The following is a 27,688-nucleotide window of genomic DNA, read 5'->3' as shown; positions in this document are numbered from 1 at the left end:
GATCCGAGGGGTTGAAGGGCACACGAGGACGAAGGTACAAAGACACAAAGACTATGGATGTGCCATCTTGTCTTTGAATCCCTGCACAGCACGACTCAATGTTGCCTGTGTTTACTGATAATTGTTGAGATTTGTAACAATTTTTAATTAAAATGGCAGTACCACCCCCTTGCCTGCCATTCCCCCTACACTGTTTGTAAAGTGTATATTCGCGAAATGAAATTCTGTGCCTGTTATTTAACTTATGTTCTGCAATAAGCAGAACATCAGGGTTGTGTTGTTTCAGAAATAAATTGAGGTAGTGTCTTTTTTCTAAAGACACCAAAGAATTCGCATTCACGAACATACACTTAAACATTAAAATTTTTTAAGTGCATTAAGAGCCCTATAAGAGCATCAGGTGCTCCTAGTGACTCTCTAATATTAAGATATTCCTCTCGATAATTATCTAAATCGGAGAGAAGTTGGGTTAATCCTTTGCCAAAATAAGTTTGGCAATCTTCACTAATTTTTTTGGCCGTATTTGATGGTCCCTGTTTAGATGTTATTGGGTTCTGAGCATTGGAACCTATACTTTGTGGCAATTTAGAGCGTATAGTCTGAGTGTTGGAATCTACTTTTTGCGGCAATGAAGAGCGTGTAGCCGCGGCAAACGAGGTACCCTGTTTTAGGCTAGCCCAGTGCTCTGAGCGGGCTTTTCTAGTAGCCTCTTTTTCGTTTAGACGTTCAGTCCTTTTTAATAGAATTGCCTTCCGACGGGGGCAATCCGGTGAAGCCGCAGTGTGGCCATCAACCTCACAATTTGCACAACGCACTATGTATTTGGGAGCATCTTCTGATAGATTAGCTAATTGGTCTTTCGAAGGTATGGTGCAGTTGCCTGGACCATGATCCTTACTGCATTTAACGCAGCGGGGTGGCATGCCACAATTGTGGGAAACATGCCCATACCGCTGACATCTTCTGCATTGGACGATTTCACGTCCTCTATCTTTTTGGTAAGTTACATTGCAGTGAATGATTTTCTTTACCTTGTAAAACCTACGCATGTCTGTGGAACGGCCAAGTTTTATTATCCACTTGCTTTCCCCAATGCATATTAAATTAATAATATCTATTTTGAAACCTTGGTTTTTCAAAAAATCTTCAATCGTATTTCTAGCGTACATATGCGACAATCTATGTATCACAACAGAGTAAGGCACCAAAGGTTTAGGTGTGTGCGTATGAAATTTATAACATCTTTCTGTCAAAATGTTTTTCACTTGTTCAAAATATTTTAGACTTTCTACTCTAACGGACATTAGGTTCTTTTTTAAAAGTACAACAGAATAATTATTTCTACCAATGTGCATATCTAATATGGTTGCTATTTCATTTAAACCTGTATCATATACCGTTATGGCATTTTGCTGACTGCTACCATTTGTTGTTGGGGGAGTGGCTGCTACTGATGTGGCTGCTGCTGGTTTTATTGTTGTTTTAGCTGCTGCTGCTACTGATGTTGATGCAGCTGATGTCGTTGCTGCTTCCGATGTACTTGATGGTCTCGGCTTCTTGAGTTTTGATTTTGCCTTCAAAAGAGTTCGTGTTTCCCACATTTCTGTTACTTTATTAGGCTGTGTTTCATCTTCTGACATCGCTGTGTCGGGGTTTTCGGCTACCCCGACCGACTTATTTTTATTTGGTGCTCGTGTTGACACATTGTTGATATTGGCTGTGCCGGCGTTCTCAGCTGGCTTTGTACTGTTGTTTTTAAGTGAGGCTAATTCATTTTCCAAATTAGCAATTACTCGTCGAAAGCTGCATTCTTTCTTATAATAATCTGCCAGTTGTCTGGCAGCTTCCTCTTGGGTTTTTCGTAACGCCGTCAGTTCTTCCAACAGGGACTTGTTGGTATCTTCCATATTTTTTAGGGATGTTTGGAGGGTTGAAATTATTGCCTCCATCTTCAGGCTTTCGTAGATATTGTCGTCATCATCCGACTTGTGTCTACGTTTACTCTTACTTCTCTTTTTTGGTTTTTGAGAAGTGTCATTCGCTGTATTAGTAATTTGGATATTTAAATCCTCACATTTTTTAGCTTCTGCGGCTATGCCTGATGACGTATCAGACATTATATCATCGTTTTCTTCGGCTGCTGACATGTTGTTATTGTCAGTGTCGCCGCCGACGGCATATAACTTTGCCGCCGACAACAACAGTAAGCACAATTATTGTCTTTATACCACAAAAGCACAAATTTGTATCACAATTGAAACAAAATTATTTTATCTCTTTGGCTTAGTGGTTTTGACTTTTCACTTTTAGTTTTTTTTTTTTTTTTTTTTTTTTAATCACACAAACACTTTTAACACTGTTCACAAATGATGATGACACACAAGCAATGAAATCAATGGCCATATGAAGCAAAATAAACTATGTTTCTTCGCCAACGACCATACCACGCTGAGTACATCGGTTCTCGTCCGATCACCGAAATTAAGCAGCGTCGGGCGCGGTTAGTACTTAGATGGGGGACCGCTTGGGAACACCGCGTGTTGTTGGCATTGTCCAAAATTTTTTTATTTTATTTTATTTTCTTTTTTATTTTTCTCTATTAAATAAAAAAAGAATGAAGTCGATATCTTCATTTTTAACCGAAATAGAGCCAAAATAAAAAACTCAACTGCCTATTATTTTAAGGTAAATGTAAAACATTCGCTATTGATTATGCTCAGTTGTACGTAACTAGATACAATAGTCTATGATTTCCTTTGTAAAACAAAAGTAAAATTCTTTATAAATTTGTTTCGTTTCTCAAAAAACGTAATTTAAGGAGGCAAATTTTCGCAAAATGCATTTATTTTTAACAATATTTAAGAAATTTTAACATTTATTAAAAAACAAGAATTTTTATTGTAAAATTCTTTAAAAAAATTGTCTATATTTCCAAAAAAAGGTAATTTAAGGAGCCAAATTTTCCCAAAATACATTTATTTTTAGCAATATTTAATAAATTTTAACATTTATTAAAAAAACTACAATTTTTGTTAGATTTTTTGATGCCAAATTAATACATACTGGTTATGTTCACTAATAACTAAAGGAAACAGTCAACATTTTCCTTTATAAAACGAAAATAAAACTTCTTGTTCGTTTGTGTGTTTGTGTGCAATAAGTAAACGAAATTGTTTTAAACACACAAGCAATGAAATCAATGGCCATATGAAGCAAAATAAACTATGTTTCTTCGCCAACGACCATACCACGCTGAGTACATCGGTTCTCGTCCGATCACCGAAATTAAGCAGCGTCGGGCGCGGTTAGTACTTAGATGGGGGACCGCTTGGGAACACCGCGTGTTGTTGGCATTGTCCAAAATTTTTTTATTTTATTTTATTTTCTTTTTTATTTTTCTCTATTAAATAAAAAAAGAATGAAGTCGATATCTTCATTTTTAACCGAAATAGAGCCAAAATAAAAAACTCAACTGCCTATTATTTTAAGGTAAATGTAAAACATTCGCTATTGATTATGCTCAGTTGTACGTAACTAGATACAATAGTCTATGATTTCCTTTGTAAAACAAAAGTAAAATTCTTTATAAATTTGTTTCGTTTCTCAAAAAACGTAATTTAAGGAGGCAAATTTTCGCAAAATGCATTTATTTTTAACAATATTTAAGAAATTTTAACATTTATTAAAAAACAAGAATTTTTATTGTAAAATTCTTTAAAAAAATTGTCTATATTTCCAAAAAAAGGTAATTTAAGGAGCCAAATTTTCCCAAAATACATTTATTTTTAGCAATATTTAATAAATTTTAACATTTATTAAAAAAACTACAATTTTTGTTAGATTTTTTGATGCCAAATTAATACATACTGGTTATGTTCACTAATAACTAAAGGAAACAGTCAACATTTTCCTTTATAAAACGAAAATAAAACTTCTTGTTCGTTTGTGTGTTTGTGTGCAATAAGTAAACGAAATTGTTTTAAACACACAAGCAATGAAATCAATGGCCATATGAAGCAAAATAAACTATGTTTCTTCGCCAACGACCATACCACGCTGAGTACATCGGTTCTCGTCCGATCACCGAAATTAAGCAGCGTCGGGCGCGGTTAGTACTTAGATGGGGGACCGCTTGGGAACACCGCGTGTTGTTGGCATTGTCCAAAATTTTTTTATTTTATTTTATTTTCTTTTTTATTTTTCTCTATTAAATAAAAAAAGAATGAAGTCGATATCTTCATTTTTAACCGAAATAGAGCCAAAATAAAAAACTCAACTGCCTATTATTTTAAGGTAAATGTAAAACATTCGCTATTGATTATGCTCAGTTGTACGTAACTAGATACAATAGTCTATGATTTCCTTTGTAAAACAAAAGTAAAATTCTTTATAAATTTGTTTCGTTTCTCAAAAAACGTAATTTAAGGAGGCAAATTTTCGCAAAATGCATTTATTTTTAACAATATTTAAGAAATTTTAACATTTATTAAAAAACAAGAATTTTTATTGTAAAATTCTTTAAAAAAATTGTCTATATTTCCAAAAAAAGGTAATTTAAGGAGCCAAATTTTCCCAAAATACATTTATTTTTAGCAATATTTAATAAATTTTAACATTTATTAAAAAAACTACAATTTTTGTTAGATTTTTTGATGCCAAATTAATACATACTGGTTATGTTCACTAATAACTAAAGGAAACAGTCAACATTTTCCTTTATAAAACGAAAATAAAACTTCTTGTTCGTTTGTGTGTTTGTGTGCAATAAGTAAACGAAATTGTTTTAAACACACAAGCAATGAAATCAATGGCCATATGAAGCAAAATAAACTATGTTTCTTCGCCAACGACCATACCACGCTGAGTACATCGGTTCTCGTCCGATCACCGAAATTAAGCAGCGTCGGGCGCGGTTAGTACTTAGATGGGGGACCGCTTGGGAACACCGCGTGTTGTTGGCATTGTCCAAAATTTTTTTATTTTATTTTATTTTCTTTTTTATTTTTCTCTATTAAATAAAAAAAGAATGAAGTCGATATCTTCATTTTTAACCGAAATAGAGCCAAATTAAAAAACTCAACTGCCTATTATTTTAAGGTAAATGTAAAACATTCGCTATTGATTATGCTCAGTTGTACGTAACTAGATACAATAGTCTATGATTTCCTTTGTAAAACAAAAGTAAAATTCTTTATAAATTTGTTTCGTTTCTCAAAAAACGTAATTTAAGGAGGCAAATTTTCGCAAAATGCATTTATTTTTAACAATATTTAAGAAATTTTAACATTTATTAAAAAACAAGAATTTTTATTGTAAAATTCTTTAAAAAAATTGTCTATATTTCCAAAAAAAGGTAATTTAAGGAGCCAAATTTTCCCAAAATACATTTATTTTTAGCAATATTTAATAAATTTTAACATTTATTAAAAAAACTACAATTTTTGTTAGATTTTTTGATGCCAAATTAATACATACTGGTTATGTTCACTAATAACTAAAGGAAACAGTCAACATTTTCCTTTATAAAACGAAAATAAAACTTCTTGTTCGTTTGTGTGTTTGTGTGCAATAAGTAAACGAAATTGTTTTAAACACACAAGCAATGAAATCAATGGCCATATGAAGCAAAATAAACTATGTTTCTTCGCCAACGACCATACCACGCTGAGTACATCGGTTCTCGTCCGATCACCGAAATTAAGCAGCGTCGGGCGCGGTTAGTACTTAGATGGGGGACCGCTTGGGAACACCGCGTGTTGTTGGCATTGTCCAAAATTTTTTTATTTTATTTTATTTTCTTTTTTATTTTTCTCTATTAAATAAAAAAAGAATGAAGTCGATATCTTCATTTTTAACCGAAATAGAGCCAAAATAAAAAACTCAACTGCCTATTATTTTAAGGTAAATGTAAAACATTCGCTATTGATTATGCTCAGTTGTACGTAACTAGATACAATAGTCTATGATTTCCTTTGTAAAACAAAAGTAAAATTCTTTATAAATTTGTTTCGTTTCTCAAAAAACGTAATTTAAGGAGGCAAATTTTCGCAAAATGCATTTATTTTTAACAATATTTAAGAAATTTTAACATTTATTAAAAAACAAGAATTTTTATTGTAAAATTCTTTAAAAAAATTGTCTATATTTCCAAAAAAAGGTAATTTAAGGAGCCAAATTTTCCCAAAATACATTTATTTTTAGCAATATTTAATAAATTTTAACATTTATTAAAAAAACTACAATTTTTGTTAGATTTTTTGATGCCAAATTAATACATACTGGTTATGTTCACTAATAACTAAAGGAAACAGTCAACATTTTCCTTTATAAAACGAAAATAAAACTTCTTGTTCGTTTGTGTGTTTGTGTGCAATAAGTAAACGAAATTGTTTTAAACACACAAGCAATGAAATCAATGGCCATATGAAGCAAAATAAACTATGTTTCTTCGCCAACGACCATACCACGCTGAGTACATCGGTTCTCGTCCGATCACCGAAATTAAGCAGCGTCGGGCGCGGTTAGTACTTAGATGGGGGACCGCTTGGGAACACCGCGTGTTGTTGGCATTGTCCAAAATTTTTTTATTTTATTTTATTTTCTTTTTTATTTTTCTCTATTAAATAAAAAAAGAATGAAGTCGATATCTTCATTTTTAACCGAAATAGAGCCAAATTAAAAAACTCAACTGCCTATTATTTTAAGGTAAATGTAAAACATTCGCTATTGATTATGCTCAGTTGTACGTAACTAGATACAATAGTCTATGATTTCCTTTGTAAAACAAAAGTAAAATTCTTTATAAATTTGTTTCGTTTCTCAAAAAACGTAATTTAAGGAGGCAAATTTTCGCAAAATGCATTTATTTTTAACAATATTTAAGAAATTTTAACATTTATTAAAAAACAAGAATTTTTATTGTAAAATTCTTTAAAAAAATTGTCTATATTTCCAAAAAAAGGTAATTTAAGGAGCCAAATTTTCCCAAAATACATTTATTTTTAGCAATATTTAATAAATTTTAACATTTATTAAAAAAACTACAATTTTTGTTAGATTTTTTGATGCCAAATTAATACATACTGGTTATGTTCACTAATAACTAAAGGAAACAGTCAACATTTTCCTTTATAAAACGAAAATAAAACTTCTTGTTCGTTTGTGTGTTTGTGTGCAATAAGTAAACGAAATTGTTTTAAACACACAAGCAATGAAATCAATGGCCATATGAAGCAAAATAAACTATGTTTCTTCGCCAACGACCATACCACGCTGAGTACATCGGTTCTCGTCCGATCACCGAAATTAAGCAGCGTCGGGCGCGGTTAGTACTTAGATGGGGGACCGCTTGGGAACACCGCGTGTTGTTGGCATTGTCCAAAATTTTTTTATTTTATTTTATTTTCTTTTTTATTTTTCTCTATTAAATAAAAAAAGAATGAAGTCGATATCTTCATTTTTAACCGAAATAGAGCCAAAATAAAAAACTCAACTGCCTATTATTTTAAGGTAAATGTAAAACATTCGCTATTGATTATGCTCAGTTGTACGTAACTAGATACAATAGTCTATGATTTCCTTTGTAAAACAAAAGTAAAATTCTTTATAAATTTGTTTCGTTTCTCAAAAAACGTAATTTAAGGAGGCAAATTTTCGCAAAATGCATTTATTTTTAACAATATTTAAGAAATTTTAACATTTATTAAAAAACAAGAATTTTTATTGTAAAATTCTTTAAAAAAATTGTCTATATTTCCAAAAAAAGGTAATTTAAGGAGCCAAATTTTCCCAAAATACATTTATTTTTAGCAATATTTAATAAATTTTAACATTTATTAAAAAAACTACAATTTTTGTTAGATTTTTTGATGCCAAATTAATACATACTGGTTATGTTCACTAATAACTAAAGGAAACAGTCAACATTTTCCTTTATAAAACGAAAATAAAACTTCTTGTTCGTTTGTGTGTTTGTGTGCAATAAGTAAACGAAATTGTTTTAAACACACAAGCAATGAAATCAATGGCCATATGAAGCAAAATAAACTATGTTTCTTCGCCAACGACCATACCACGCTGAGTACATCGGTTCTCGTCCGATCACCGAAATTAAGCAGCGTCGGGCGCGGTTAGTACTTAGATGGGGGACCGCTTGGGAACACCGCGTGTTGTTGGCATTGTCCAAAATTTTTTTATTTTATTTTATTTTCTTTTTTATTTTTCTCTATTAAATAAAAAAAGAATGAAGTCGATATCTTCATTTTTAACCGAAATAGAGCCAAAATAAAAAACTCAACTGCCTATTATTTTAAGGTAAATGTAAAACATTCGCTATTGATTATGCTCAGTTGTACGTAACTAGATACAATAGTCTATGATTTCCTTTGTAAAACAAAAGTAAAATTCTTTATAAATTTGTTTCGTTTCTCAAAAAACGTAATTTAAGGAGGCAAATTTTCGCAAAATGCATTTATTTTTAACAATATTTAAGAAATTTTAACATTTATTAAAAAACAAGAATTTTTATTGTAAAATTCTTTAAAAAAATTGTCTATATTTCCAAAAAAAGGTAATTTAAGGAGCCAAATTTTCCCAAAATACATTTATTTTTAGCAATATTTAATAAATTTTAACATTTATTAAAAAAACTACAATTTTTGTTAGATTTTTTGATGCCAAATTAATACATACTGGTTATGTTCACTAATAACTAAAGGAAACAGTCAACATTTTCCTTTATAAAACGAAAATAAAACTTCTTGTTCGTTTGTGTGTTTGTGTGCAATAAGTAAACGAAATTGTTTTAAACACACAAGCAATGAAATCAATGGCCATATGAAGCAAAATAAACTATGTTTCTTCGCCAACGACCATACCACGCTGAGTACATCGGTTCTCGTCCGATCACCGAAATTAAGCAGCGTCGGGCGCGGTTAGTACTTAGATGGGGGACCGCTTGGGAACACCGCGTGTTGTTGGCATTGTCCAAAATTTTTTTATTTTATTTTATTTTCTTTTTTATTTTTCTCTATTAAATAAAAAAAGAATGAAGTCGATATCTTCATTTTTAACCGAAATAGAGCCAAAATAAAAAACTCAACTGCCTATTATTTTAAGGTAAATGTAAAACATTCGCTATTGATTATGCTCAGTTGTACGTAACTAGATACAATAGTCTATGATTTCCTTTGTAAAACAAAAGTAAAATTCTTTATAAATTTGTTTCGTTTCTCAAAAAACGTAATTTAAGGAGGCAAATTTTCGCAAAATGCCTTTATTTTTAACAATATTTAAGAAATTTTAACATTTATTAAAAAACAAGAATTTTTATTGTAAAATTCTTTAAAAAAATTGTCTATATTTCCAAAAAAAGGTAATTTAAGGAGCCAAATTTTCCCAAAATACATTTATTTTTAGCAATATTTAATAAATTTTAACATTTATTAAAAAAACTACAATTTTTGTTAGATTTTTTGATGCCAAATTAATACATACTGGTTATGTTCACTAATAACTAAAGGAAACAGTCAACATTTTCCTTTATAAAACGAAAATAAAACTTCTTGTTCGTTTGTGTGTTTGTGTGCAATAAGTAAACGAAATTGTTTTAAACACACAAGCAATGAAATCAATGGCCATATGAAGCAAAATAAACTATGTTTCTTCGCCAACGACCATACCACGCTGAGTACATCGGTTCTCGTCCGATCACCGAAATTAAGCAGCGTCGGGCGCGGTTAGTACTTAGATGGGGGACCGCTTGGGAACACCGCGTGTTGTTGGCATTGTCCAAAATTTTTTTATTTTATTTTATTTTCTTTTTTATTTTTCTCTATTAAATAAAAAAAGAATGAAGTCGATATCTTCATTTTTAACCGAAATAGAGCCAAAATAAAAAACTCAACTGCCTATTATTTTAAGGTAAATGTAAAACATTCGCTATTGATTATGCTCAGTTGTACGTAACTAGTAGGGTTTTGGGTAGGGAAATCCCGCTCCGGGAATTCCCGGGAATTCTCGGTTTTTTGGTTACGAGATTTTCCCGGGAAACAAAATCATATTTCCCGGGAAATCGGGAAATATATTTTTACCTTTATCACAACTAAGATTGAATGAATGAATAAACTATACCCGTCACTTTTATACCATAGAATCAGAATTCGATTAGACTTTACAGAATAGAAGAACACATTACAAAAGATTTGGCAATAACTTTAATCTATAAAAGTGTTTTCAGGGAAAAGTTATAAGAGCAGTACCAAAAACATGATCTAAAACGACGGATTTTTATTCTGTTCCATCATCATCTAGTCATGTATCAGATTGGAATATGGACTATATCGGTCCAACCCTTCCAACACAAAATTTAGGAAACGTGCAGCTCATCTCGAATCGTTTTGAAATTCTTTCCAAAAAGTTCTACTTGAAGGCTCTGCTACGAGGGCGCAACTTTTTTTGGAAGGGTAAGTCCACTCTTCCCGAGGTAAAGGCCCAAAATCTCAACTACATTGGGTAGTACGTAAGATAACTTCCCACTTTTAAATGTTTGGCAACATTTTTTGTGTGCGGTTGGTTCAAAAACTCAAAAAGCCCCTAAAATTGGAATTTCTGATCATAACTTCATTGTTTGAGCTAAATCACTTCCCATCTAGCGATCTCCTTAGCCTTGAATAATGGAAATGGTCAACATGTTGCATTTTTCCATTTTTTTCATTTTTAATCGATAGAGCGAAAACGTGTAATCCATTTTTGAGCCCGCAACTCTCTGAAAATATTGTATTTCATATAAGCTACCATGGGAAGATAAAAAAAATCACGGAAATGTTGATCCACTCTCGTATTTCAAATTTCCCGGGAAATCCCGGATTCCCGGGAATGACGATTTTATGATTCCCGTTTCCCGGGAATGATAAAAACCGGGAAAACCCAAAACCCTAGTAACTAGATACAATAGTCTATGATTTCCTTTGTAAAACAAAAGTAAAATTCTTTATAAATTTGTTTCGTTTCTCAAAAAACGTAATTTAAGGAGGCAAATTTTCGCAAAATGCATTTATTTTTAACAATATTTAAGAAATTTTAACATTTATTAAAAAACAAGAATTTTTATTGTAAAATTCTTTAAAAAAATTGTCTATATTTCCAAAAAAAGGTAATTTAAGGAGCCAAATTTTCCCAAAATACATTTATTTTTAGCAATATTTAATAAATTTTAACATTTATTAAAAAAACTACAATTTTTGTTAGATTTTTTGATGCCAAATTAATACATACTGGTTATGTTCACTAATAACTAAAGGAAACAGTCAACATTTTCCTTTATAAAACGAAAATAAAACTTCTTGTTCGTTTGTGTGTTTGTGTGCAATAAGTAAACGAAATTGTTTTAAACACACAAGCAATGAAATCAATGGCCATATGAAGCAAAATAAACTATGTTTCTTCGCCAACGACCATACCACGCTGAGTACATCGGTTCTCGTCCGATCACCGAAATTAAGCAGCGTCGGGCGCGGTTAGTACTTAGATGGGGGACCGCTTGGGAACACCGCGTGTTGTTGGCATTGTCCAAAATTTTTTTATTTTATTTTATTTTCTTTTTTATTTTTCTCTATTAAATAAAAAAAGAATGAAGTCGATATCTTCATTTTTAACCGAAATAGAGCCAAAATAAAAAACTCAACTGCCTATTATTTTAAGGTAAATGTAAAACATTCGCTATTGATTATGCTCAGTTGTACGTAACTAGATACAATAGTCTATGATTTCCTTTGTAAAACAAAAGTAAAATTCTTTATAAATTTGTTTCGTTTCTCAAAAAACGTAATTTAAGGAGGCAAATTTTCGCAAAATGCATTTATTTTTAACAATATTTAAGAAATTTTAACATTTATTAAAAAACAAGAATTTTTATTGTAAAATTCTTTAAAAAAATTGTCTATATTTCCAAAAAAAGGTAATTTAAGGAGCCAAATTTTCCCAAAATACATTTATTTTTAGCAATATTTAATAAATTTTAACATTTATTAAAAAAACTACAATTTTTGTTAGATTTTTTGATGCCAAATTAATACATACTGGTTATGTTCACTAATAACTAAAGGAAACAGTCAACATTTTCCTTTATAAAACGAAAATAAAACTTCTTGTTCGTTTGTGTGTTTGTGTGCAATAAGTAAACGAAATTGTTTTAAACACACAAGCAATGAAATCAATGGCCATATGAAGCAAAATAAACTATGTTTCTTCGCCAACGACCATACCACGCTGAGTACATCGGTTCTCGTCCGATCACCGAAATTAAGCAGCGTCGGGCGCGGTTAGTACTTAGATGGGGGACCGCTTGGGAACACCGCGTGTTGTTGGCATTGTCCAAAATTTTTTTATTTTATTTTATTTTCTTTTTTATTTTTCTCTATTAAATAAAAAAAGAATGAAGTCGATATCTTCATTTTTAACCGAAATAGAGCCAAAATAAAAAACTCAACTGCCTATTATTTTAAGGTAAATGTAAAACATTCGCTATTGATTATGCTCAGTTGTACGTAACTAGATACAATAGTCTATGATTTCCTTTGTAAAACAAAAGTAAAATTCTTTATAAATTTGTTTCGTTTCTCAAAAAACGTAATTTAAGGAGGCAAATTTTCGCAAAATGCATTTATTTTTAACAATATTTAAGAAATTTTAACATTTATTAAAAAACAAGAATTTTTATTGTAAAATTCTTTAAAAAAATTGTCTATATTTCCAAAAAAAGGTAATTTAAGGAGCCAAATTTTCCCAAAATACATTTATTTTTAGCAATATTTAATAAATTTTAACATTTATTAAAAAAACTACAATTTTTGTTAGATTTTTTGATGCCAAATTAATACATACTGGTTATGTTCACTAATAACTAAAGGAAACAGTCAACATTTTCCTTTATAAAACGAAAATAAAACTTCTTGTTCGTTTGTGTGTTTGTGTGCAATAAGTAAACGAAATTGTTTTAAACACACAAGCAATGAAATCAATGGCCATATGAAGCAAAATAAACTATGTTTCTTCGCCAACGACCATACCACGCTGAGTACATCGGTTCTCGTCCGATCACCGAAATTAAGCAGCGTCGGGCGCGGTTAGTACTTAGATGGGGGACCGCTTGGGAACACCGCGTGTTGTTGGCATTGTCCAAAATTTTTTTATTTTATTTTATTTTCTTTTTTATTTTTCTCTATTAAATAAAAAAAGAATGAAGTCGATATCTTCATTTTTAACCGAAATAGAGCCAAAATAAAAAACTCAACTGCCTATTATTTTAAGGTAAATGTAAAACATTCGCTATTGATTATGCTCAGTTGTACGTAACTAGATACAATAGTCTATGATTTCCTTTGTAAAACAAAAGTAAAATTCTTTATAAATTTGTTTCGTTTCTCAAAAAACGTAATTTAAGGAGGCAAATTTTCGCAAAATGCATTTGTTTTTAACAATATTTAAGAAATTTTAACATTTATTAAAAAACAAGAATTTTTATTGTAAAATTCTTTAAAAAAATTGTCTATATTTCCAAAAAAAGGTAATTTAAGGAGCCAAATTTTCCCAAAATACATTTATTTTTAGCAATATTTAATAAATTTTAACATTTATTAAAAAAACTACAATTTTTGTTAGATTTTTTGATGCCAAATTAATACATACTGGTTATGTTCACTAATAACTAAAGGAAACAGTCAACATTTTCCTTTATAAAACGAAAATAAAACTTCTTGTTCGTTTGTGTGTTTGTGTGCAATAAGTAAACGAAATTGTTTTAAACACACAAGCAATGAAATCAATGGCCATATGAAGCAAAATAAACTATGTTTCTTCGCCAACGACCATACCACGCTGAGTACATCGGTTCTCGTCCGATCACCGAAATTAAGCAGCGTCGGGCGCGGTTAGTACTTAGATGGGGGACCGCTTGGGAACACCGCGTGTTGTTGGCATTGTCCAAAATTTTTTTATTTTATTTTATTTTCTTTTTTATTTTTCTCTATTAAATAAAAAAAGAATGAAGTCGATATCTTCATTTTTAACCGAAATAGAGCCAAAATAAAAAACTCAACTGCCTATTATTTTAAGGTAAATGTAAAACATTCGCTATTGATTATGCTCAGTTGTACGTAACTAGATACAATAGTCTATGATTTCCTTTGTAAAACAAAAGTAAAATTCTTTATAAATTTGTTTCGTTTCTCAAAAAACGTAATTTAAGGAGGCAAATTTTCGCAAAATGCATTTATTTTTAACAATATTTAAGAAATTTTAACATTTATTAAAAAACAAGAATTTTTATTGTAAAATTCTTTAAAAAAATTGTCTATATTTCCAAAAAAAGGTAATTTAAGGAGCCAAATTTTCCCAAAATACATTTATTTTTAGCAATATTTAATAAATTTTAACATTTATTAAAAAAACTACAATTTTTGTTAGATTTTTTGATGCCAAATTAATACATACTGGTTATGTTCACTAATAACTAAAGGAAACAGTCAACATTTTCCTTTATAAAACGAAAATAAAACTTCTTGTTCGTTTGTGTGTTTGTGTGCAATAAGTAAACGAAATTGTTTTAAACACACAAGCAATGAAATCAATGGCCATATGAAGCAAAATAAACTATGTTTCTTCGCCAACGACCATACCACGCTGAGTACATCGGTTCTCGTCCGATCACCGAAATTAAGCAGCGTCGGGCGCGGTTAGTACTTAGATGGGGGACCGCTTGGGAACACCGCGTGTTGTTGGCATTGTCCAAAATTTTTTTATTTTATTTTATTTTCTTTTTTATTTTTCTCTATTAAATAAAAAAAGAATGAAGTCGATATCTTCATTTTTAACCGAAATAGAGCCAAAATAAAAAACTCAACTGCCTATTATTTTAAGGTAAATGTAAAACATTCGCTATTGATTATGCTCAGTTGTACGTAACTAGATACAATAGTATATGATTTCCTTTGTAAAACAAAAGTAAAATTCTTTATAAATTTGTTTCGTTTCTCAAAAAACGTAATTTAAGGAGGCAAATTTTCGCAAAATGCATTTATTTTTAACAATATTTAAGAAATTTTAACATTTATTAAAAAACAAGAATTTTTATTGTAAAATTCTTTAAAAAAATTGTCTATATTTCCAAAAAAAGGTAATTTAAGGAGCCAAATTTTCCCAAAATACATTTATTTTTAGCAATATTTAATAAATTTTAACATTTATTAAAAAAACTACAATTTTTGTTAGATTTTTTGATGCCAAATTAATACATACTGGTTATGTTCACTAATAACTAAAGGAAACAGTCAACATTTTCCTTTATAAAACGAAAATAAAACTTCTTGTTCGTTTGTGTGTTTGTGTGCAATAAGTAAACGAAATTGTTTTAAACACACAAGCAATGAAATCAATGGCCATATGAAGCAAAATAAACTATGTTTCTTCGCCAACGACCATACCACGCTGAGTACATCGGTTCTCGTCCGATCACCGAAATTAAGCAGCGTCGGGCGCGGTTAGTACTTAGATGGGGGACCGCTTGGGAACACCGCGTGTTGTTGGCATTGTCCAAAATTTTTTTATTTTATTTTATTTTCTTTTTTATTTTTCTCTATTAAATAAAAAAAGAATGAAGTCGATATCTTCATTTTTAACCGAAATAGAGCCAAAATAAAAAACTCAACTGCCTATTATTTTAAGGTAAATGTAAAACATTCGCTATTGATTATGCTCAGTTGTACGTAACTAGATACAATAGTCTATGATTTCCTTTGTAAAACAAAAGTAAAATTCTTTATAAATTTGTTTCGTTTCTCAAAAAACGTAATTTAAGGAGGCAAATTTTCGCAAAATGCATTTATTTTTAACAATATTTAAGAAATTTTAACATTTATTAAAAAACAAGAATTTTTATTGTAAAATTCTTTAAAAAAATTGTCTATATTTCCAAAAAAAGGTAATTTAAGGAGCCAAATTTTCCCAAAATACATTTATTTTTAGCAATATTTAATAAATTTTAACATTTATTAAAAAAACTACAATTTTTGTTAGATTTTTTGATGCCAAATTAATACATACTGGTTATGTTCACTAATAACTAAAGGAAACAGTCAACATTTTCCTTTATAAAACGAAAATAAAACTTCTTGTTCGTTTGTGTGTTTGTGTGCAATAAGTAAACGAAATTGTTTTAAACACACAAGCAATGAAATCAATGGCCATATGAAGCAAAATAAACTATGTTTCTTCGCCAACGACCATACCACGCTGAGTACATCGGTTCTCGTCCGATCACCGAAATTAAGCAGCGTCGGGCGCGGTTAGTACTTAGATGGGGGACCGCTTGGGAACACCGCGTGTTGTTGGCATTGTCCAAAATTTTTTTATTTTATTTTATTTTCTTTTTTATTTTTCTCTATTAAATAAAAAAAGAATGAAGTCGATATCTTCATTTTTAACCGAAATAGAGCCAAAATAAAAAACTCAACTGCCTATTATTTTAAGGTAAATGTAAAACATTCGCTATTGATTATGCTCAGTTGTACGTAACTAGATACAATAGTCTATGATTTCCTTTGTAAAACAAAAGTAAAATTCTTTATAAATTTGTTTCGTTTCTCAAAAAACGTAATTTAAGGAGGCAAATTTTCGCAAAATGCATTTATTTTTAACAATATTTAAGAAATTTTAACATTTATTAAAAAACAAGAATTTTTATTGTAAAATTCTTTAAAAAAATTGTCTATATTTCCAAAAAAAGGTAATTTAAGGAGCCAAATTTTCCCAAAATACATTTATTTTTAGCAATATTTAATAAATTTTAACATTTATTAAAAAAACTACAATTTTTGTTAGATTTTTTGATGCCAAATTAATACATACTGGTTATGTTCACTAATAACTAAAGGAAACAGTCAACATTTTCCTTTATCCCAGATAGCATTTGGAAGACTGTTTTTTCAAAAATCACATTGAGGAGTCTTTTTAGAGTCCTTTTGGTGATCAAAAATTGATTAAGTCGCTTGTGTGATCAGAAAGGGACTCGAAAGTGACTCCCTGTAATGATTAAAAAGAGTTCAATTTGAAATACAACAACAAATGTGTAGCAATCACATATAAATCATTGAGGTGTTTAAAATGTGACAATTTTTTGTTATTTATTGTCACATTTTGATCATCTGGAAGATTGAAAAATGCTTAATCAAAAAAGGGTCATACAGGTGTTTGAAAAGTGATTATAATTATGTATACTCTGATCATATTTTGAACAGTTAGGTGATTAAAAACTGATTGCTTTGTTTTATTTTTATTTGGTTGTAAATAAAAAATAAAATTCTCATATACACTTTCTACAAAATTTTGATATAAATGTAACGTATAATATTAAAGGTACAGACAAACACAACACAACAGGTTTTGCCAAGTGAAATGAAGAAGCAGTATACTAACCACCAAGCAACATAAAGGATAATTAAAGGACATAACAAAGCAGAAAAGACTATAAAACAAAGGAAAGAAACAAAGAAGAATAAAAAGAAATTTTTTTTAATTTATTTCGTCTAACAAAAAGACTCATAAATGACTCCCTAAAGACTCATAAATGATTATAAACATGACTCTAAAAAGACTCGAAAAAGGGTCCGAAATTAATCAACAAAACACCAATAAATGATTGAAATACGACTCGAAAAAGACTCATTTGTGATTTGTTTAGAAGAGTCGCCTGAGGTTATGTTTTCCTACCGACAAAGGAGTCATTTATGATCAGAAAATGAGCTCATATTCTAGCTTTTTAATCGTGCAGTCGGATCAAAAAAGACTCGAATTTGATTAAAATTTTCAAAAAATGCTGACTGGGATAAAACGAAAATAAAACTTCTTGTTCGTTTGTGTGTTTGTGTGCAATAAGTAAACGAAATTGTTTTAAACACACAAGCAATGAAATCAATGGCCATATGAAGCAAAATAAACTATGTTTCTTCGCCAACGACCATACCACGCTGAGTACATCGGTTCTCGTCCGATCACCGAAATTAAGCAGCGTCGGGCGCGGTTAGTACTTAGATGGGGGACCGCTTGGGAACACCGCGTGTTGTTGGCATTGTCCAAAATTTTTTTATTTTATTTTATTTTCTTTTTTATTTTTCTCTATTAAATAAAAAAAGAATGAAGTCGATATCTTCATTTTTAACCGAAATAGAGCCAAAATAAAAAACTCAACTGCCTATTATTTTAAGGTAAATGTAAAACATTCGCTATTGATTATGCTCAGTTGTACGTAACTAGATACAATAGTCTATGATTTCCTTTGTAAAACAAAAGTAAAATTCTTTATAAATTTGTTTCGTTTCTCAAAAAACGTAATTTAAGGAGGCAAATTTTCGCAAAATGCATTTATTTTTAACAATATTTAAGAAATTTTAACATTTATTAAAAAACAAGAATTTTTATTGTAAAATTCTTTAAAAAAATTGTCTATATTTCCAAAAAAAGGTAATTTAAGGAGCCAAATTTTCCCAAAATACATTTATTTTTAGCAATATTTAATAAATTTTAACATTTATTAAAAAAACTACAATTTTTGTTAGATTTTTTGATGCCAAATTAATACATACTGGTTATGTTCACTAATAACTAAAGGAAACAGTCAACATTTTCCTTTATAAAACGAAAATAAAACTTCTTGTTCGTTTGTGTGTTTGTGTGCAATAAGTAAACGAAATTGTTTTAAACACACAAGCAATGAAATCAATGGCCATATGAAGCAAAATAAACTATGTTTCTTCGCCAACGACCATACCACGCTGAGTACATCGGTTCTCGTCCGATCACCGAAATTAAGCAGCGTCGGGCGCGGTTAGTACTTAGATGGGGGACCGCTTGGGAACACCGCGTGTTGTTGGCATTGTCCAAAATTTTTTTATTTTATTTTATTTTATTTTTTATTTTTCTCTATTAAATAAAAAAAGAATGAAGTCGATATCTTCATTTTTAACCGAAATAGAGCCAAAATAAAAAACTCAACTGCCTATTATTTTAAGGTAAATGTAAAACATTCGCTATTGATTATGCTCAGTTGTACGTAACTAGATACAATAGTCTATGATTTCCTTTGTAAAACAAAAGTAAAATTCTTTATAAATTTGTTTCGTTTCTCAAAAAACGTAATTTAAGGAGGCAAATTTTCGCAAAATGCATTTATTTTTAACAATATTTAAGAAATTTTAACATTTATTAAAAAACAAGAATTTTTATTGTAAAATTCTTTAAAAAAATTGTCTATATTTCCAAAAAAAGGTAATTTAAGGAGCCAAATTTTCCCAAAATACATTTATTTTTAGCAATATTTAATAAATTTTAACATTTATTAAAAAAACTACAATTTTTGTTAGATTTTTTGATGCCAAATTAATACATACTGGTTATGTTCACTAATAACTAAAGGAAACAGTCAACATTTTCCTTTATAAAACGAAAATAAAACTTCTTGTTCGTTTGTGTGTTTGTGTGCAATAAGTAAACGAAATTGTTTTAAACACACAAGCAATGAAATCAATGGCCATATGAAGCAAAATAAACTATGTTTCTTCGCCAACGACCATACCACGCTGAGTACATCGGTTCTCGTCCGATCACCGAAATTAAGCAGCGTCGGGCGCGGTTAGTACTTAGATGGGGGACCGCTTGGGAACACCGCGTGTTGTTGGCATTGTCCAAAATTTTTTTATTTTATTTTATTTTCTTTTTTATTTTTCTCTATTAAATAAAAAAAGAATGAAGTCGATATCTTCATTTTTAACCGAAATAGAGCCAAAATAAAAAACTCAACTGCCTATTATTTTAAGGTAAATGTAAAACATTCGCTATTGATTATGCTCAGTTGTACGTAACTAGATACAATAGTCTATGATTTCCTTTGTAAAACAAAAGTAAAATTCTTTATAAATTTGTTTCGTTTCTCAAAAAACGTAATTTAAGGAGGCAAATTTTCGCAAAATGCATTTATTTTTAACAATATTTAAGAAATTTTAACATTTATTAAAAAACAAGAATTTTTATTGTAAAATTCTTTAAAAAAATTGTCTATATTTCCAAAAAAAGGTAATTTAAGGAGCCAAATTTTCCCAAAATACATTTATTTTTAGCAATATTTAATAAATTTTAACATTTATTAAAAAAACTACAATTTTTGTTAGATTTTTTGATGCCAAATTAATACATACTGGTTATGTTCACTAATAACTAAAGGAAACAGTCAACATTTTCCTTTATAAAACGAAAATAAAACTTCTTGTTCGTTTGTGTGTTTGTGTGCAATAAGTAAACGAAATTGTTTTAAACACACAAGCAATGAAATCAATGGCCATATGAAGCAAAATAAACTATGTTTCTTCGCCAACGACCATACCACGCTGAGTACATCGGTTCTCGTCCGATCACCGAAATTAAGCAGCGTCGGGCGCGGTTAGTACTTAGATGGGGGACCGCTTGGGAACACCGCGTGTTGTTGGCATTGTCCAAAATTTTTTTATTTTATTTTATTTTCTTTTTTATTTTTCTCTATTAAATAAAAAAAGAATGAAGTCGATATCTTCATTTTTAACCGAAATAGAGCCAAAATAAAAAACTCAACTGCCTATTATTTTAAGGTAAATGTAAAACATTCGCTATTGATTATGCTCAGTTGTACGTAACTAGATACAATAGTCTATGATTTCCTTTGTAAAACAAAAGTAAAATTCTTTATAAATTTGTTTCGTTTCTCAAAAAACGTAATTTAAGGAGGCAAATTTTCGCAAAATGCATTTATTTTTAACAATATTTAAGAAATTTTAACATTTATTAAAAAACAAGAATTTTTATTGTAAAATTCTTTAAAAAAATTGTCTATATTTCCAAAAAAAGGTAATTTAAGGAGCCAAATTTTCCCAAAATACATTTATTTTTAGCAATATTTAATAAATTTTAACATTTATTAAAAAAACTACAATTTTTGTTAGATTTTTTGATGCCAAATTAATACATACTGGTTATGTTCACTAATAACTAAAGGAAACAGTCAACATTTTCCTTTATAAAACGAAAATAAAACTTCTTGTTCGTTTGTGTGTTTGTGTGCAATAAGTAAACGAAATTGTTTTAAACACACAAGCAATGAAATCAATGGCCATATGAAGCAAAATAAACTATGTTTCTTCGCCAACGACCATACCACGCTGAGTACATCGGTTCTCGTCCGATCACCGAAATTAAGCAGCGTCGGGCGCGGTTAGTACTTAGATGGGGGACCGCTTGGGAACACCGCGTGTTGTTGGCATTGTCCAAAATTTTTTTATTTTATTTTATTTTCTTTTTTATTTTTCTCTATTAAATAAAAAAAGAATGAAGTCGATATCTTCATTTTTAACCGAAATAGAGCCAAAATAAAAAACTCAACTGCCTATTATTTTAAGGTAAATGTAAAACATTCGCTATTGATTATGCTCAGTTGTACGTAACTAGATACAATAGTCTATGATTTCCTTTGTAAAACAAAAGTAAAATTCTTTATAAATTTGTTTCGTTTCTCAAAAAACGTAATTTAAGGAGGCAAATTTTCGCAAAATGCATTTATTTTTAACAATATTTAAGAAATTTTAACATTTATTAAAAAACAAGAATTTTTATTGTAAAATTCTTTAAAAAAATTGTCTATATTTCCAAAAAAAGGTAATTTAAGGAGCCAAATTTTCCCAAAATACATTTATTTTTAGCAATATTTAATAAATTTTAACATTTATTAAAAAAACTACAATTTTTGTTAGATTTTTTGATTGCAAATTAATACATACTGGTTATGTTCACTAATAACTAAAGGAAACAGTCAACATTTTCCTTTATAAAACGAAAATAAAACTTCTTGTTCGTTTGTGTGTTTGTGTGCAATAAGTAAACGAAATTGTTTTAAACACACAAGCAATGAAATCAATGGCCATATGAAGCAAAATAAACTATGTTTCTTCGCCAACGACCATACCACGCTGAGTACATCGGTTCTCGTCCGATCACCGAAATTAAGCAGCGTCGGGCGCGGTTAGTACTTAGATGGGGGACCGCTTGGGAACACCGCGTGTTGTTGGCATTGTCCAAAATTTTTTTATTTTATTTTATTTTCTTTTTTATTTTTCTCTATTAAATAAAAAAAGAATGAAGTCGATATCTTCATTTTTAACCGAAATAGAGCCAAAATAAAAAACTCAACTGCCTATTATTTTAAGGTAAATGTAAAACATTCGCTATTGATTATGCTCAGTTGTACGTAACTAGATACAATAGTCTATGATTTCCTTTGTAAAACAAAAGTAAAATTCTTTATAAATTTGTTTCGTTTCTCAAAAAACGTAATTTAAGGAGGCAAATTTTCGCAAAATGCATTTATTTTTAACAATATTTAAGAAATTTTAACATTTATTAAAAAACAAGAATTTTTATTGTAAAATTCTTTAAAAAAATTGTCTATATTTCCAAAAAAAGGTAATTTAAGGAGCCAAATTTTCCCAAAATACATTTATTTTTAGCAATATTTAATAAATTTTAACATTTATTAAAAAAACTACAATTTTTGTTAGATTTTTTGATGCCAAATTAATACATACTGGTTATGTTCACTAATAACTAAAGGAAACAGTCAACATTTTCCTTTATAAAACGAAAATAAAACTTCTTGTTCGTTTGTGTGTTTGTGTGCAATAAGTAAACGAAATTGTTTTAAACACACAAGCAATGAAATCAATGGCCATATGAAGCAAAATAAACTATGTTTCTTCGCCAACGACCATACCACGCTGAGTACATCGGTTCTCGTCCGATCACCGAAATTAAGCAGCGTCGGGCGCGGTTAGTACTTAGATGGGGGACCGCTTGGGAACACCGCGTGTTGTTGGCATTGTCCAAAATTTTTTTATTTTATTTTATTTTCTTTTTTATTTTTCTCTATTAAATAAAAAAAGAATGAAGTCGATATCTTCATTTTTAACCGAAATAGAGCCAAAATAAAAAACTCAACTGCCTATTATTTTAAGGTAAATGTAAAACATTCGCTATTGATTATGCTCAGTTGTACGTAACTAGATACAATAGTCTATGATTTCCTTTGTAAAACAAAAGTAAAATTCTTTATAAATTTGTTTCGTTTCTCAAAAAACGTAATTTAAGGAGGCAAATTTTCGCAAAATGCATTTATTTTTAACAATATTTAAGAAATTTTAACATTTATTAAAAAACAAGAATTTTTATTGTAAAATTCTTTAAAAAAATTGTCTATATTTCCAAAAAAAGGTAATTTAAGGAGCCAAATTTTCCCAAAATACATTTATTTTTAGCAATATTTAATAAATTTTAACATTTATTAAAAAAACTACAATTTTTGTTAGATTTTTTGATGCCAAATTAATACATACTGGTTATGTTCACTAATAACTAAAGGAAACAGTCAACATTTTCCTTTATAAAACGAAAATAAAACTTCTTGTTCGTTTGTGTGTTTGTGTGCAATAAGTAAACGAAATTGTTTTAAACACACAAGCAATGAAATCAATGGCCATATGAAGCAAAATAAACTATGTTTCTTCGCCAACGACCATACCACGCTGAGTACATCGGTTCTCGTCCGATCACCGAAATTAAGCAGCGTCGGGCGCGGTTAGTACTTAGATGGGGGACCGCTTGGGAACACCGCGTGTTGTTGGCATTGTCCAAAATTTTTTTATTTTATTTTATTTTCTTTTTTATTTTTCTCTATTAAATAAAAAAAGAATGAAGTCGATATCTTCATTTTTAACCGAAATAGAGCCAAAATAAAAAACTCAACTGCCTATTATTTTAAGGTAAATGTAAAACATTCGCTATTGATTATGCTCAGTTGTACGTAACTAGATACAATAGTCTATGATTTCCTTTGTAAAACAAAAGTAAAATTCTTTATAAATTTGTTTCGTTTCTCAAAAAACGTAATTTAAGGAGGCAAATTTTCGCAAAATGCATTTATTTTTAACAATATTTAAGAAATTTTAACATTTATTAAAAAACAAGAATTTTTATTGTAAAATTCTTTAAAAAAATTGTCTATATTTCCAAAAAAAGGTAATTTAAGGAGCCAAATTTTCCCAAAATACATTTATTTTTAGCAATATTTAATAAATTTTAACATTTATTAAAAAAACTACAATTTTTGTTAGATTTTTTGATGCCAAATTAATACATACTGGTTATGTTCACTAATAACTAAAGGAAACAGTCAACATTTTCCTTTATAAAACGAAAATAAAACTTCTTGTTCGTTTGTGTGTTTGTGTGCAATAAGTAAACGAAATTGTTTTAAACACACAAGCAATGAAATCAATGGCCATATGAAGCAAAATAAACTATGTTTCTTCGCCAACGACCATACCACGCTGAGTACATCGGTTCTCGTCCGATCACCGAAATTAAGCAGCGTCGGGCGCGGTTAGTACTTAGATGGGGGACCGCTTGGGAACACCGCGTGTTGTTGGCATTGTCCAAAATTTTTTTATTTTATTTTATTTTCTTTTTTATTTTTCTCTATTAAATAAAAAAAGAATGAAGTCGATATCTTCATTTTTAACCGAAATAGAGCCAAAATAAAAAACTCAACTGCCTATTATTTTAAGGTAAATGTAAAACATTCGCTATTGATTATGCTCAGTTGTACGTAACTAGATACAATAGTCTATGATTTCCTTTGTAAAACAAAAGTAAAATTCTTTATAAATTTGTTTCGTTTCTCAAAAAACGTAATTTAAGGAGGCAAATTTTCGCAAAATGCATTTATTTTTAACAATATTTAAGAAATTTTAACATTTATTAAAAAACAAGAATTTTTATTGTAAAATTCTTTAAAAAAATTGTCTATATTTCCAAAAAAAGGTAATTTAAGGAGCCAAATTTTCCCAAAATACATTTATTTTTAGCAATATTTAATAAATTTTAACATTTATTAAAAAAACTACAATTTTTGTTAGATTTTTTGATGCCAAATTAATACATACTGGTTATGTTCACTAATAACTAAAGGAAACAGTCAACATTTTCCTTTATAAAACGAAAATAAAACTTCTTGTTCGTTTGTGTGTTTGTGTGCAATAAGTAAACGAAATTGTTTTAAACACACAAGCAATGAAATCAATGGCCATATGAAGCAAAATAAACTATGTTTCTTCGCCAACGACCATACCACGCTGAGTACATCGGTTCTCGTCCGATCACCGAAATTAAGCAGCGTCGGGCGCGGTTAGTACTTAGATGGGGGACCGCTTGGGAACACCGCGTGTTGTTGGCATTGTCCAAAATTTTTTTATTTTATTTTATTTTCTTTTTTATTTTTCTCTATTAAATAAAAAAAGAATGAAGTCGATATCTTCATTTTTAACCGAAATAGAGCCAAAATAAAAAACTCAACTGCCTATTATTTTAAGGTAAATGTAAAACATTCGCTATTGATTATGCTCAGTTGTACGTAACTAGATACAATAGTCTATGATTTCCTTTGTAAAACAAAAGTAAAATTCTTTATAAATTTGTTTCGTTTCTCAAAAAACGTAATTTAAGGAGGCAAATTTTCGCAAAATGCATTTATTTTTAACAATATTTAAGAAATTTTAACATTTATTAAAAAACAAGAATTTTTATTGTAAAATTCTTTAAAAAAATTGTCTATATTTCCAAAAAAAAGGTAATTTAAGGAGCCAAATTTTCCCAAAATACATTTATTTTTAGCAATATTTAATAAATTTTAACATTTATTAAAAAAACTACAATTTTTGTTAGATTTTTTGATGCCAAATTAATACATACTGGTTATGTTCACTAATAACTAAAGGAAACAGTCAACATTTTCCTTTATAAAACGAAAATAAAACTTCTTGTTCGTTTGTGTGTTTGTGTGCAATAAGTAAACGAAATTGTTTTAAACACACAAGCAATGAAATCAATGGCCATATGAAGCAAAATAAACTATGTTTCTTCGCCAACGAGTTTTTTTTTTTTTTTTTTTTTTTTTTTTTTTTTTTAAATTATGGGAATATTTATTTAGTATTTTATGATATACTTTTAGCTATTAAGTATCTTTGTAAAAAGAATATTGAATTAAATAAAATAGCTGCGTTTAAAATGAAAATGAAATTCGCCAACGACCATACCACGCTGAGTACATCGGTTCTCGTCCGATCACCGAAATTAAGCAGCGTCGGGCGCGGTTAGTACTTAGATGGGGGACCGCTTGGGAACACCGCGTGTTGTTGGCATTGTCCAAAATTTTTTTATTTTATTTAATTTTCTTTTTTATTTTTCTCTATTAAATAAAAAAAGAATGAAGTCGATATCTTCATTTTTAACCGAAATAGAGCCAAAATAAAAAACTCAACTGCCTATTATTTTAAGGTAAATGTAAAACATTCGCTATTGATTATGCTCAGTTGTACGTAACTAGATACAATAGTCTATGATTTCCTTTGTAAAACAAAAGTAAAATTCTTTATAAATTTGTTTCGTTTCTCAAAAAACGTAATTTAAGGAGGCAAATTTTCGCAAAATGCATTTATTTTTAACAATATTTAAGAAATTTTAACATTTATTAAAAAACAAGAATTTTTATTGTAAAATTCTTTAAAAAAATTGTCTATATTTCCAAAAAAAGGTAATTTAAGGAGCCAAATTTTCCCAAAATACATTTATTTTTAGCAATATTTAATAAATTTTAACATTTATTAAAAAAACTACAATTTTTGTTAGATTTTTTGATGCCAAATTAATACATACTGGTTATGTTCACTAATAACTAAAGGAAACAGTCAACATTTTCCTTTATAAAACGAAAATAAAACTTCTTGTTCGTTTGTGTGTTTGTGTGCAATAAGTAAACGAAATTGTTTTAAACACACAAGCAATAAAATCAATGGCCATATGAAGCAAAATAAACTATGTTTCTTCGCCAACGACCATACCACGCTGAGTACATCGGTTCTCGTCCGATCACCGAAATTAAGCAGCGTCGGGCGCGGTTAGTACTTAGATGGGGGACCGCTTGGGAACACCGCGTGTTGTTGGCATTGTCCAAAATTTTTTTATTTTATTTTATTTTCTTTTTTATTTTTCTCTATTAAATAAAAAAAGAATGAAGTCGATATCTTCATTTTTAACCGAAATAGAGCCAAAATAAAAAACTCAACTGCCTATTATTTTAAGGTAAATGTAAAACATTCGCTATTGATTATGCTCAGTTGTACGTAACTAGATACAATAGTCTATGATTTCCTTTGTAAAACAAAAGTAAAATTCTTTATAAATTTGTTTCGTTTCTCAAAAAACGTAATTTAAGGAGGCAAATTTTCGCAAAATGCATTTATTTTTAACAATATTTAAGAAATTTTAACATTTATTAAAAAACAAGAATTTTTATTGTAAAATTCTTTAAAAAAATTGTCTATATTTCCAAAAAAAGGTAATTTAAGGAGCCAAATTTTCCCAAAATACATTTATTTTTAGCAATATTTAATAAATTTTAACATTTATTAAAAAAACTACAATTTTTGTTAGATTTTTTGATGCCAAATTAATACATACTGGTTATGTTCACTAATAACTAAAGGAAACAGTCAACATTTTCCTTTAT

General features: G+C 29.1%; 29 non-coding genes across 29 annotated transcripts; all 29 read left to right on the top strand.

Moving 5' to 3' along the window:
* The first annotated feature begins 2,430 nt into the window (after positions 1 to 2,430).
* Positions 2,431 to 2,549, top strand: LOC141395738 (5S ribosomal RNA). Its single transcript, XR_012410862.1, has one exon. It is a non-coding gene; the product is annotated as a 5S ribosomal RNA (ribosomal RNA).
* A 685-nt stretch (positions 2,550 to 3,234) lies between these two features.
* LOC141395737 (5S ribosomal RNA) lies at positions 3,235 to 3,353 on the top strand. Its single transcript, XR_012410861.1, has one exon. It is a non-coding gene; the product is annotated as a 5S ribosomal RNA (ribosomal RNA).
* Positions 3,354 to 4,038: 685 nt separating this feature from the next.
* On the top strand, positions 4,039 to 4,157 carry LOC141395736 (5S ribosomal RNA). The gene has a single exon (XR_012410860.1). It is a non-coding gene; the product is annotated as a 5S ribosomal RNA (ribosomal RNA).
* Positions 4,158 to 4,842: 685 nt separating this feature from the next.
* On the top strand, positions 4,843 to 4,961 carry LOC141395735 (5S ribosomal RNA). Its single transcript, XR_012410859.1, has one exon. It is a non-coding gene; the product is annotated as a 5S ribosomal RNA (ribosomal RNA).
* Positions 4,962 to 5,646: 685 nt separating this feature from the next.
* On the top strand, positions 5,647 to 5,765 carry LOC141395734 (5S ribosomal RNA). Its single transcript, XR_012410858.1, has one exon. It is a non-coding gene; the product is annotated as a 5S ribosomal RNA (ribosomal RNA).
* A 685-nt stretch (positions 5,766 to 6,450) lies between these two features.
* Positions 6,451 to 6,569, top strand: LOC141395733 (5S ribosomal RNA). Its single transcript, XR_012410857.1, has one exon. It is a non-coding gene; the product is annotated as a 5S ribosomal RNA (ribosomal RNA).
* Positions 6,570 to 7,254: 685 nt separating this feature from the next.
* LOC141395731 (5S ribosomal RNA) lies at positions 7,255 to 7,373 on the top strand. The gene has a single exon (XR_012410855.1). It is a non-coding gene; the product is annotated as a 5S ribosomal RNA (ribosomal RNA).
* Positions 7,374 to 8,058: 685 nt separating this feature from the next.
* Positions 8,059 to 8,177, top strand: LOC141395730 (5S ribosomal RNA). Its single transcript, XR_012410854.1, has one exon. It is a non-coding gene; the product is annotated as a 5S ribosomal RNA (ribosomal RNA).
* Positions 8,178 to 8,862: 685 nt separating this feature from the next.
* LOC141395729 (5S ribosomal RNA) lies at positions 8,863 to 8,981 on the top strand. The gene has a single exon (XR_012410853.1). It is a non-coding gene; the product is annotated as a 5S ribosomal RNA (ribosomal RNA).
* Positions 8,982 to 9,666: 685 nt separating this feature from the next.
* LOC141395728 (5S ribosomal RNA) lies at positions 9,667 to 9,785 on the top strand. Its single transcript, XR_012410852.1, has one exon. It is a non-coding gene; the product is annotated as a 5S ribosomal RNA (ribosomal RNA).
* Positions 9,786 to 11,445: 1,660 nt separating this feature from the next.
* LOC141395727 (5S ribosomal RNA) lies at positions 11,446 to 11,564 on the top strand. Its single transcript, XR_012410851.1, has one exon. It is a non-coding gene; the product is annotated as a 5S ribosomal RNA (ribosomal RNA).
* A 685-nt stretch (positions 11,565 to 12,249) lies between these two features.
* LOC141395726 (5S ribosomal RNA) lies at positions 12,250 to 12,368 on the top strand. Its single transcript, XR_012410850.1, has one exon. It is a non-coding gene; the product is annotated as a 5S ribosomal RNA (ribosomal RNA).
* Positions 12,369 to 13,053: 685 nt separating this feature from the next.
* On the top strand, positions 13,054 to 13,172 carry LOC141395725 (5S ribosomal RNA). The gene has a single exon (XR_012410849.1). It is a non-coding gene; the product is annotated as a 5S ribosomal RNA (ribosomal RNA).
* Positions 13,173 to 13,857: 685 nt separating this feature from the next.
* On the top strand, positions 13,858 to 13,976 carry LOC141395723 (5S ribosomal RNA). Its single transcript, XR_012410848.1, has one exon. It is a non-coding gene; the product is annotated as a 5S ribosomal RNA (ribosomal RNA).
* A 685-nt stretch (positions 13,977 to 14,661) lies between these two features.
* Positions 14,662 to 14,780, top strand: LOC141395722 (5S ribosomal RNA). The gene has a single exon (XR_012410847.1). It is a non-coding gene; the product is annotated as a 5S ribosomal RNA (ribosomal RNA).
* Positions 14,781 to 15,465: 685 nt separating this feature from the next.
* On the top strand, positions 15,466 to 15,584 carry LOC141395721 (5S ribosomal RNA). The gene has a single exon (XR_012410846.1). It is a non-coding gene; the product is annotated as a 5S ribosomal RNA (ribosomal RNA).
* Positions 15,585 to 16,269: 685 nt separating this feature from the next.
* LOC141395719 (5S ribosomal RNA) lies at positions 16,270 to 16,388 on the top strand. The gene has a single exon (XR_012410844.1). It is a non-coding gene; the product is annotated as a 5S ribosomal RNA (ribosomal RNA).
* Positions 16,389 to 18,002: 1,614 nt separating this feature from the next.
* On the top strand, positions 18,003 to 18,121 carry LOC141395718 (5S ribosomal RNA). Its single transcript, XR_012410843.1, has one exon. It is a non-coding gene; the product is annotated as a 5S ribosomal RNA (ribosomal RNA).
* A 685-nt stretch (positions 18,122 to 18,806) lies between these two features.
* LOC141395717 (5S ribosomal RNA) lies at positions 18,807 to 18,925 on the top strand. Its single transcript, XR_012410842.1, has one exon. It is a non-coding gene; the product is annotated as a 5S ribosomal RNA (ribosomal RNA).
* A 685-nt stretch (positions 18,926 to 19,610) lies between these two features.
* On the top strand, positions 19,611 to 19,729 carry LOC141395716 (5S ribosomal RNA). Its single transcript, XR_012410841.1, has one exon. It is a non-coding gene; the product is annotated as a 5S ribosomal RNA (ribosomal RNA).
* A 685-nt stretch (positions 19,730 to 20,414) lies between these two features.
* On the top strand, positions 20,415 to 20,533 carry LOC141395715 (5S ribosomal RNA). Its single transcript, XR_012410840.1, has one exon. It is a non-coding gene; the product is annotated as a 5S ribosomal RNA (ribosomal RNA).
* A 685-nt stretch (positions 20,534 to 21,218) lies between these two features.
* LOC141395714 (5S ribosomal RNA) lies at positions 21,219 to 21,337 on the top strand. Its single transcript, XR_012410839.1, has one exon. It is a non-coding gene; the product is annotated as a 5S ribosomal RNA (ribosomal RNA).
* Positions 21,338 to 22,022: 685 nt separating this feature from the next.
* LOC141395713 (5S ribosomal RNA) lies at positions 22,023 to 22,141 on the top strand. Its single transcript, XR_012410838.1, has one exon. It is a non-coding gene; the product is annotated as a 5S ribosomal RNA (ribosomal RNA).
* A 685-nt stretch (positions 22,142 to 22,826) lies between these two features.
* On the top strand, positions 22,827 to 22,945 carry LOC141395712 (5S ribosomal RNA). Its single transcript, XR_012410837.1, has one exon. It is a non-coding gene; the product is annotated as a 5S ribosomal RNA (ribosomal RNA).
* A 685-nt stretch (positions 22,946 to 23,630) lies between these two features.
* On the top strand, positions 23,631 to 23,749 carry LOC141395711 (5S ribosomal RNA). Its single transcript, XR_012410836.1, has one exon. It is a non-coding gene; the product is annotated as a 5S ribosomal RNA (ribosomal RNA).
* A 685-nt stretch (positions 23,750 to 24,434) lies between these two features.
* LOC141395710 (5S ribosomal RNA) lies at positions 24,435 to 24,553 on the top strand. Its single transcript, XR_012410835.1, has one exon. It is a non-coding gene; the product is annotated as a 5S ribosomal RNA (ribosomal RNA).
* Positions 24,554 to 25,238: 685 nt separating this feature from the next.
* On the top strand, positions 25,239 to 25,357 carry LOC141395707 (5S ribosomal RNA). Its single transcript, XR_012410833.1, has one exon. It is a non-coding gene; the product is annotated as a 5S ribosomal RNA (ribosomal RNA).
* Positions 25,358 to 26,202: 845 nt separating this feature from the next.
* Positions 26,203 to 26,321, top strand: LOC141395706 (5S ribosomal RNA). The gene has a single exon (XR_012410832.1). It is a non-coding gene; the product is annotated as a 5S ribosomal RNA (ribosomal RNA).
* A 685-nt stretch (positions 26,322 to 27,006) lies between these two features.
* On the top strand, positions 27,007 to 27,125 carry LOC141395705 (5S ribosomal RNA). The gene has a single exon (XR_012410831.1). It is a non-coding gene; the product is annotated as a 5S ribosomal RNA (ribosomal RNA).
* The last annotated feature ends 563 nt before the right edge of the window (positions 27,126 to 27,688 follow it).

The sequence above is a fragment of the Musca autumnalis genome, unplaced genomic scaffold, assembly GCF_047663935.1.
Source record: "Musca autumnalis isolate F117 unplaced genomic scaffold, ASM4766393v1 scaffold_2, whole genome shotgun sequence".
Classification (NCBI taxonomy): Eukaryota; Metazoa; Arthropoda; class Insecta; order Diptera; family Muscidae; genus Musca; species Musca autumnalis.
Note: the sequence above shows the minus strand (reverse complement) of the source record. Positions and strands in the feature narration are given on the sequence as shown.